Below are 9,497 nucleotides of genomic sequence, written 5' to 3'. Positions count from 1 at the left end.
TTTCCCTTTCTTATTCTTTATTCCCCCTTTTTGCTCCCTTTATTCTTTCCTTTTCTGGAAATTCTGCTGCGTCATTGTCGAAGAACACGAGCAAGCTTGGGCTCGATTTAGGGGAAAACGACACCAAAAGCCGCCATTTTTTGATATAGAACTCATGGATTATGTTGATATATTGATATAAATTTTGAATTTTTTGCCCATTTCTTGATGTTATTTGCGACCTAGGATTTTCGATTTTTGGGGGTTTTTTTGAACAAATTGATGATATCGATTTCTTGTGTTTTTTGTGTTAAATTTATTGCTTTGTTGTTGTTTGTTGTTGGATTAAGCTAGTGTTGTTGTTGAATGTTGATTGCATGTTGTTTAAATTGCGCAAGGGTTTGATTAGTTGATATGTTTTTTCGCACTAAAACAGGGGAGGTTTTGGTGAAATTGTGTATGTGTATGTGTGATTAGTTGATATGTTTTTTTTTTTGCTCTAAAGCAGTCCATGATTTGAAGCTTACTGTTTCTGTTTTTTCCAATTTGCAGGAGGCTGATTTTGTGGCTGGTATATTGAAGAAGCAGCAGCAGGGGAAGAATTGAAGAAGCAGCAGCAGGGGAAGAACCTAGCAGCAACTTCTGTTTCTGTTTTTTTTTTTTAAAAAAATTTCTAAAAAATCTAGGAAAACCTTGTTGAAGAATTTGTGCCTAAATAGACATGGTTAATGAACCTGTTTTGATGATATTTGTTGCTGGTGTACTACTACAGCTTCTGCGTTGCTGTTTTTGTTTTTTGTTTTTTTTTTTTATTGAAATTGAATAAGGCAAAATCGTTTTGGATGAATTTTGTTAAGAAAACATGGTGTGCTGCTAGTGTTTTGCAGGTGTTTTCATGGCATTTTTTGGCCAAGTTCATGCCCCTTTAAATAGAGTAATAACGGTTAGTTTATGAGTCAAAGTTAAGAATTTTTTTTTAAAAATATTACTTTTTTTAATTAGGTATGGTTAGTGATGAGTTAGTGGTGAGTTAGTTCACCTGAAAATCACTTGAGTACCCAAAAGCAAAGCAAAAAAAATTGAGTACCTAAAAGGTGAAAAAAGAAAGAATTGAGTACCTAATTGTACTCTTAACTCTTTTTTTTTTTTTGAAATTTAATTTTATTAATGTCTATCCTTTAAATTCTTATGTCTTACAAATATATATAAATAAAAAGTTATTAAAAGAATTTTGGTTTTTTTTAATAGAATTTTTTTAAAATAAAAATTAGTATTTTGGAGGCAAAAATTTTCACAAAATTATGCCTAGTGTCCCATCCGGTAATTACTTTAGTATATAACTAGTTTTGGCCCCGTGCAATGCACGAATTTATAAAGTATAATTTATTGATAATATTAGTCAATCGATATAAGGTAAAACTTAAATAACTTATGTAACATTTTTTTAAAAAATTTAAATTTATTAATGTCTATCCTTTAAATTCTTATGTGTTACGAATATATATTAATAAAATTTATTAAAAGAATTTTAATTTTTTGTAATAGAATTTTTTTTTTTTAAAAAAAAAGCTTTTTGGAGGGAAATTTTTTCTTAAAATTATGCCAAGTGTCCCATCCGGTGATTACTTTAGTATATAAATATAGATAGATATAGATATAGATAAGGAAACAAAGTGTTTTAAAACATGGTTGAAGAATAGCTTGTTTAGCTCTTTTTTAGTTTCTTTCCAAGTTTTTATATTTCTCTCTCCTTCGAAATGGTATGAGGTAAATTTAAGGAAAAAATTGATAAAAATAATTCCAACTTTTATCCGTTTGCTCAAAATAATCTCAACTGGTTATCCAACCTATTATAATAGGTAATGGAGACACGTGTCACCACATAATTGGTAGATGAAAAAAAACTTACAAAAATATTTTAAAAAACAAACCTAGCCCAACCCTTGACTAACCTCCCCACCACCAGCCACGGGCCGTTCCGGAACCCTCCACCCTGCCGGCGCCCAGAAACACGTCCCCCACATCGGCGCCGGTAACGCCTTCTCCTACCTCATGAACCACCAAAACCCCATGGTCGCATCCCGCATCTTCGCAGCCCACAACTTCACCAAACAACCACCATCGTCGCCCTAGCCACCTTTTCATACCGCAGCAACACGCGTAGCCACACAAGGCCAGCAACAACCAATATTCATTGGAATGGCACAATCAAAGCAGCGACAACCACTGACAATTGCAACCCAGAAGCCTCGCAAACCCGCAACAACCAATTCATCACCGATTTCCTTAACCACCGTATAAAAATGCCCCAAACGCCCCTAGGGTTCCGATGGTGGAGGAGGGGCGTTTAGGGGTTTTTAAACGGTGGTTAAGGATTTAGGGATTTCGGGGCCAGGGGTTTGAATGTTGCGGGATTAGTGGTTTTGAGGGAAAGGACGGTGCCGGCGGTGAGGAAGGAGGTCTGGGTGATGTCGGTGGTGGGGTCGAGGACATGGGCTGGGTCGGTGGGAGGAGGGACACCGGACATGGGTGGTGGTGTGTTTGTCGTGGGTTAGGGAGGGGATTTATGATTTATTTTTTTTGTTTTTGTCAGTTTTTTAAATTTTTATTTTATTTTCAACGTGTCACTCAAATATAAAAAAAAAATAAAAAAAATAAAATTTTACCTCTTTAACAGGTTATCGGTCACTTGAGACCATTTTAAGCGAATAACCTCTAAAGTTCGGATTATTTAAAAATATTCCAAAGTTGGGATTATTTTTATCAATTTTTCCTAAATTTAATGGGATTACCATAATAGATAACTTGGGGCAATCTTAGTGATGTAAAGGGAATACATTGAAAGTAGGCTTGCAAAAATATTGGATGTTACATACTTTATGGTGCGATTTCCATAGATAATGTTGGAAGAGATTAAAATTCCGTAAATACACTACAATTTATTAAAATTCCTGACATACTGTCCACGCCAGCAACTACATAATATGGAATGTTGCGTATGAACTTGGTTATAGAACATGTGATTCCATAGTATAAACAAGATAAGTTCTATGATGAAGTTTATATAGAGCATGAACTTGGCAAGAATGACTAAAATGACATTTGACTGGGAAACTACGGAAAGGACTTAAAAGCAACTAAGTTTCTAGGTAGGGATCTTGTATCACCATTGTTTGTTTTATTTTGCTTTTGTTCTTAAAAAAAACAAACTTTTAACCTCTTTTTAATAAAGCATTCAATTATATAACTCTCTTGTAGTTAACAATCGTTTTGTTTTTGAAGAATGTTTTAGACTTCTACATATATCGTCATGTATATAGACATCCCCAACCATTGATAAAGGAGGTGAAAACATAAAGTAGAGAGATTTTCATAGCTAATGTTAAAAGAGAACAAAATTCCCTAAATACGCAACAATTTATTAAAATTCTGGACGTCTTATGAAATATTGTATGGATATCCATTATCCTTCTTTATCATTTCGGAATGTTCTAGAACTAGAGTTTATTTTTATCTAAGCAAACCCTAGTTATATATATATATATATATATATATATATCCCCACTCTATGGAATAAGATAGACTGATATATTCTCTCCCTAATTTCTCTTCTTTCTCTTTAATTTTATAACACATTATCATCACCAAAGCTCTAATCAATATGTAAATTTTATTGTTGATTTCTTAGGTTAATGATTAATTCGTTGTATACCGAATGTGCTAAATTATACTCATTATTTTCTTGTTGTGTCGCATCTTGGGAAGAATTAGAAGGAGATTAATCTTGATCATGGGTTTTGATCTTTTAATAATGAAATCACACGTTTCAAGAATGTCATATCATTCCCAATCCTCATTAATTAATTTGGGACTAGTACAAGGAGTCTCACGGTATTAATAATTTGGTTACAAAGAACTACTTTATAATAGATTACCCTTAATCAAGGGCTATACTTTATTTTCTTTTCATTGACGTTTTCATGAGTTACAGGCTAGCAGATGACGTCGACAACATGAAATTGACGATAAGGCTAGTTTTTATAGTGGGAAAGATTTTTATATCAGGAAAGTTCATTCTCAACTATCTTGTTATTTGTTAATTTTAAACCTTTACATAATATGTTTATATTGTTTCCCAAATTTTCGTATTTTTATTATTCCTGGAGTTTAATGAGCAATTTAGGAATAGTTGGATTTGATGTAGAATAACTAATTAGTAGTTTTGTTTTGACTATGAGTTTTGTTTAGTTTGAATCTAAAAGGGTATTTAAAATTATTATTGGGGTTAATTTTATGAACGTATGGTTTTCATGAACTTGTAGTACATATATTTGCTAGGTTTTGGTATTACTTTTCCTATCCGTAAATGAGTTTGGTTATTTCTCTATGCTTGATAGCAAATATGAATGGTTTGATTTAGCAATTATTTGCCCATGTCTAATGCCTTGAATGTTTGTAAATTGTACGAAGTAAGCCTAAGGCACATGTGAAACTATTTATGATTTATGTATTGAATTATGTTTTTATATTTCAAGTATGATATGAACCATGTGGTTTTCCACTAACGTGAACGTGTTAATGTTGGTTGCTTATGTGCTTGTTTCTATTTTCTAATTAAGCTATATGAGGCAATATATTGATATAATTGATCGATTCGACATTATATTTGATTCAATCGATTCAGGTATGTTTTTATTAAAGAATGAAGTAGTAGGTTCTCATATTATTTTTACCTTCTCATTCAATTATAGTATTATGTACCTATTATTATTATTATCCTTATAAGTTGATAAAATTATGAAGCATACTATATACATTATATTGATTGATGTGTGATTAAATTCAATTATAGTATTATGTACCTACTTGAAGTTAGATTATTGGAATGAATGTAAATTGAATATGATGTGCGGACCTGAAGTTCCTTATATTTATAAAGAGTATTCATGTCCTATTTTTACCTTCTCTTTTTGAAAAATGTAGATAGATTGGTATATATTCTCGTACATATGGACTTGAAGTTCCTTAATTAATTAAATATATAGCAAAAAGTGTGTTATGAGTTCAAGTAATTAAACATGGCATTGTGAGAAACTATACATAATCAACGTTTTATTATGCCCATAAATATAAGAGGTTTTGTTTTTTTTAAGATGAATGTAATTGGGCATGAGGAACATGAAAAGTGTTCTATAAGTATAATTTTATATAAGCATGTTTTTGTTAAAAGGAACACGTTACTTGATACATGACATTGCCAAAAGAATTTATGGCTTAAAAGTTGCAAGGATTTTAAAGGTTGTTGGATTGACTCATTCCATACCCCCATATGCAAGGAATAGGGGGACATTGTATGTAATCCTTGCATATAAATAATAAAATATATTAATGGTCAGTTTGATACATACAATAACTTAAATATCAACGATTTATTTAATAGAAGTGGCCACATGTAAATTAAATATTTTGAAATGATACCATCCTGAAGATGGATATAAACAAATGACATTTATTATTGTAGACACCCATTTGTGTCTCCCCAAAACCAAACCCAGTGATGAGTACCATTCACGTCGAATCATAATCGAATGAAGTGAAAGTGTGGAAAGTCTAGTGTTGCGGAAAGTTTTAATTTCTTTTCTCTTCTCTCTGTTTTTGAAAACTTATTTTAAGAAAACAGCCAATCCAGTTTGGTTGGTCCATGATATGGGTCCAATAGTAGTGTAGTTGGATGGGGCTTGCAAAGACCTTTCTAACGATATATTATAAGCCCAATTCCGATGAATATTGAGGAGGTTATGGCCAATTTACCAAACTGGGCCCAGTTTGAGCTTTATATACGACCCAATGATCTAGAGGAGGGCCTAATATGGTTTATCATTCCTAATGTAATTAGGAATGGTTTTAATCTTCTAGAATCTTCTAGAAGGTTCTTTTCATTCCTAATTCAGTTAGCATTGATAAATTGACTTTTGACTTTTCAGAGTTTTAATCAAAATCAAATAGCATTTTCGAGGAAATTATATGATTTTATCCTCCAGTACGGCAAACTTATCGGATTTTCGAAAACGCGTTGGAAATAGGCTTGGCGCCCAACCCCAGGCCTTGGCGCCTGGAACCAGGCCTGGCGCCTGGCGCTAGTGTTGGTGCCTGGCGCCAGCTAGCCAGGGTTGGCGCCAACTCTGTTTTTTTTGCGTCTGACTCTGTTTTGTTTAATTTATCTTTTTGGCTGATTTTCTCTATAAATATCGTATTAAAAACTCCGTTTTGAATCATCAATTCTCCTCATTCATCTACATTCACCAATTCTCATCATTCACCAATTCTCACGAATTCTCATCTACAATCAGTTTTCTTTATTCTCTCATCTTTCTTTCTTTCTCTTAATTCTAACTTTGCTTTTTCATACAAAATTCTGCATTCACAAGATCTAGAAACACCTAGCCATATTCGAAGTTGCCTTCGCCCTAGACGTGAAAGGTTTAATTTCTGAGGGTTTGGTCCCAAATCTCTCTTTCAATTATTTAATTTAATTGTTTTGTTTATTATTTTCCTTGAAGTTATTAACGTGTGTATTTTGTTATTAGAAAGAGGTACGAGGCATCAAAGTAAGTACTTTAATTGATTTTTATTGATGTTATGATGTAGAAATCATGTTTATATTGTTATTATGATATTCCTAGTATCATGTTTAGGGAAAAGGTTATACTATCAAATATGCTTATTATGATTCCTGCGATGTTTCCTACTTTCTTCCTAATATTTATGATTTTTAGTATCATGTTAGGGTTAAAGATTTGATTTTTATTGCTTAGTGACATGCTAGGGTTTGTTATTAATCTTGTTAGTATTATGCCTAGGATCTTGCTATTATTATTATGCTTTAATATTAACATGAACGTGATTATAATTTATGATGATCATTATTTTGATGATGATGATTTTATATATTTATGATGATTTATATTCATGATATTTATTATTTATTATGTTGCTTGATTTATTTTTATTGCTTGATCACACATTTGATGCATGTTTAAAGGGAATTTGTACTTGTAATCACGCTTAATAAGATATTTAATAATCTTGTTAGGGTTAATTTGATTATAATTTCAAGTGATAGCCAATAATAGATTTATTTGTGCATTTAATTCAACCAACATAGATAAACAGGTTTAGGGTTAATCCTATTGATTGCATGTTAGTCAAGAAGCGCACATGAATACGATTAGAATAAAGTAGAGGCCTATTATTAGGGCAGGTTCAATCTCTTTTAGGTTGGATTTGTACCTTCATCCCCGAACCCTTATTTGGTTCTAGACCTTATGGAGTTGACGATCTCTTGGATCGTTAAGGGGTGTAACCTTCACCTCGTGAACGGTTTACAAGTTCCTAAAAAACTTGTTGGCGACTCTTTTTCTCTATCTTCTTCCCTTTTGGACGCCACCGTACTTTAGTGTATGATCACAGTGGGGTTCAAGCTATTGGGATTAACGCTTGAAATATTCCCTACAGTTTTTGGCGACTCCACTGGGGAGGATTTCTATTTTAATTCCTGAATTTGTTTCGGCAATGATTTAGAATGAGTGGATGAGACTCGAAAAGTTCTAAGTATTTCATGTGCGTAATTTTGATTAACATTATTGTCATATGCAAAAAAAAGATCTCATTGGAAAGACCATCCGTAATGAGTTAAAAACATAGGATTTTACACGTAGGAAATTTGAGAAATATCTTTCACAACTAGGAATGAAATAACACCGCGCGAAGTTGGAAAATTTTATCGAGCACAGAAAGCTGCTGAGGCATGTGGGAAGTAGCGTCAGGGGCCAGAGCTTGGCGCCAGCATTTTAGTCGTAGCGCCAGACGCCAATATTGGCGCCAGGCGCTACAGTTAAAAGCTGGCGCCAGTTTCTGTTTGCTGGCGCCAATTTCCCCCAATACCGAGCCAGAAATATGCGTTCTAATTTCGACCGGTTTTTCGTATTGTTTGCTCGATCCTACTTCCTGATTGAATTTTTTCTCATTTTTCTGAAACCCATATGTGTTCTACATATGGACATAACCCTCTGGGAATTCATGCTCCATCTACCCGATTGAACGCTCCGTGCAACAAAGGGTACATCCGAGAATGTTGAATTCACCAAACCATGGAAGCGAGTTTTTTCTAGAACTCGCGGTGTCTCATCCACTCGGGCCAACCCTTCACGGTTAGGCTTCTGCGCGGTGCATCCGGAAAACTAACCATGGACCCTTTATTGACTAAACCATATCCCGAACTTTAGAGAACTAGAGCCATGGTTAGGTTGCGAACTCATTGCATCATATTGTGACTACTTGACTAATTGTGCATTATTTGTTGTGCATATATTCTATGTTTTCTTAACCGTTTGTTTGACTTGTGTTAAGACTAAATAAACTGATTAATGACTAAAGGACTTTAATTAATTAATTAATTAATTAATTTGAGCTAATAAATAAACATAAAATCGAGTCATAGTTCCTTTAAGTCAACCCGGATTTTTATTCCCGTATACTGCACAAACGTCAACTTGTTTTGGTCATATCCAGAGTTCTAGAAAGAACTACGAGTCGTAAAACCTATGGATCTGTAGCCCCAAGTTTTATCTTTAATTTGACGTTGGTTTCATCCAAATCAGAGTCACAGATAAAAAGTTATGACTAAAATACCACGGCCTGTCCAGTTTAATGCATATACGTGAAGTCTTAACTTAGTCTTTGCTTGAGTCTAGTCACATAGTCTAGCCACATGGTCATGACACGAGTCTTAACGTACCATCTACACTCACTAGTCTTAGCACACACTTTGAGTATATGTCACCATGACCATGTCTTAGGTTCATGCATGAGCCGGTTTTTTTTCGTCATTTGAGTTGGGGGGTACATTCTATTCCTAATTCTTCATATCCCTCCATCTCCATCATTCTTCTTCACATTCTATTCCATTTTTCTTCACTTCCTCCATCCATTGCATGTTAAATAGAGTTTGAGTCAAATAATTAACAATGAATATCCCCAAATTCCTTTTCCATAGTACTTGGTCGAGGAGAGAAGGGCGATTAATCAAGGACAACCTCTTTATTCAAGTTTCACTTTTTGATAAACCGATTCGTCAAAAGAGGAAGGCTAAAAGGATAATGGCAACTCAAGAAGAAGTCAATGAGCTCAGGAACCAACTAGTTACCATGACTGAAACACTGAAGCTTCTCACCCTCAAGGTCGATGATCCCGTGAAGCAACAACAAATGAGTCTCATGCAAGAGAGTCTAAGCAAGCTATCTAGTGACTATAAATTTCAGGGCATTAGTTCACAAGGGGTCTCGCTGGACAAGGAACTTCTTCCACATAAGTTCAATGCCACTGACATCCCTAAATTCAAGGCAACAGATAACCCTTACTTCCATCTAAGAGCTTTCGAAACTATAATGAACATTAAGGATATCTATAAGAAGGTTTTCCCCTCTCTGTTCTCTCTATCTCTTGAAACCGTTTGCCAA

This window comes from Chenopodium album, chromosome 3 (genome assembly GCF_948465745.1).
Source record: "Chenopodium album chromosome 3, dcCheAlbu1.1, whole genome shotgun sequence".
Lineage (NCBI taxonomy): Eukaryota > Viridiplantae > Streptophyta > Magnoliopsida > Caryophyllales > Amaranthaceae > Chenopodium > Chenopodium album.
Note: the sequence above shows the minus strand (reverse complement) of the source record.